The sequence below is a fragment of the Austrofundulus limnaeus genome, unplaced genomic scaffold (assembly GCF_001266775.1).
Source record: "Austrofundulus limnaeus strain Quisiro unplaced genomic scaffold, Austrofundulus_limnaeus-1.0 Scaffold2, whole genome shotgun sequence".
Classification (NCBI taxonomy): Eukaryota; Metazoa; Chordata; class Actinopteri; order Cyprinodontiformes; family Rivulidae; genus Austrofundulus; species Austrofundulus limnaeus.
Genome location: NW_013952404.1, coordinates 2,870,273 through 2,871,855, shown reverse-complemented (window position 1 = coordinate 2,871,855; position 1,583 = coordinate 2,870,273).

Below are 1,583 nucleotides of genomic sequence, written 5' to 3'. Positions count from 1 at the left end.
CTAATATTAATTAATTAAATGCAATTAATTTCAATATGGCATCTGTTGATTTAGTGCAACAATGAAGCTGCGTTTTTTTTTCTTTTCCTAAACCAGATTATTTCAAAGAACAAAAACAAACAACTTTTATGGGAAAAATATGTTTTTATCAGTAAATATTTAGGTTTAGCTCATATAATGTTTATTTATATAATATTTTCGTTTAAAGCATCATTTGTTTTCTTCTATTTGGGCCCAACTTGATTTAAATCTGCAGCTTTTGTTTTTATAACTTTCTCGATGGAATGTATTTTTGGTAACAATTTATAAAACTCGTCCTAACGTCTCCGGAGCGGACGCGGCGTCTCGCCGGGCAGGACCGGACCGACCCGCTGTGCGACCATGATGCGTGGTTCTGGGCTCTGACTCTCTGGTCCCCTTTAATAAACTGAAGGACGACAGTTTGCCTTCCTAAGATTTGGGATTAGGAGCATTTCTGCTGAAAGAGGAGTTAAGTCGGCCTGCTGCGGACGCTCCCTCCCCTGCTAAAGGCTGAGACAGAATTACAGCCTGTTGGACCGGTGTCCCGCCGTCGCCATGGAGACGGATCGACTTGGGTGTTCCAGTCCGCGCGCTGCAGCGCACGAAGCCCAAAAGGTGCGGCAGCACCCCGCGTGTTCCTCCCTGAAACACCTTCACCTGGTTCAATAAACCAATCCAAACCCCTGCTGCGTTCAGAAATGGAAAAGTCTTATTTGACAAATGAGATGATTGATTTCCAAACAGATCTGCTCGTGGTGCCCAATTATCCTATAATAGCACTAATTATAAAGAAGCATCAAGCATTATTTGTTTCCAATTGTTCTTTCTTTAATAGGCCTATTTAAATGAGTTTTAAAAAGCCTCACAGAGCTGACGCCCATGGGTGGGATGAGTTTGTGGCTTTCCGGATCCTGAGTCATCCTTTAAAAACAGAGGCCCAAACTCGCCTGGGCCAATGTCTCACTTCCTAAGATTGGTACTATTAGAGCCTATTTAAAGACATAAAAGTGGGGGGGGAGGAAAAGAAAATTATTGTTGCAACACATTTCTCTTTAAAAAGGATGAACTRAAACGCGGAATTACGCGTTTCAGAAACATTTACTTTTAAAAAGCATGCAACAGATTTGATCCAGTCGCTGTTCTGTTTGTAAAGAGATGCGCCTCCATTGTGTCTCTGCGAGGAAAAAAAAAAGAAGGTCTGACTTCTAAGTAGGCCCCTAATCAAGAAATATGCAAATTGGGGCTGAAGTAGAGGAAAAATCAGGTTAGCGGACCTCCAAAATAAAAAGAAGAGAGAAGCGCACGAACATCTTTTTTTTTTCTTTCTTGCAGTTGCTATAACAACTCATGCGCTGCTCTCTGATGGCGCAGGTCAGTGCGGCTGCAGAGGAATCTTCCTGGATGAGAGGGAGGGGGAAAATGGGCTTTTGGGTAAAGTTAGGAAATGCGCCGTGGCCTCTGCGCAGAGCAGATGGAGACCTTCCAAAACATGATGCGCCTGAGTAGGGCTTGACCAGAAAGATAACCCCTATACCCAGCACGAGAAAACATCATTATTATTA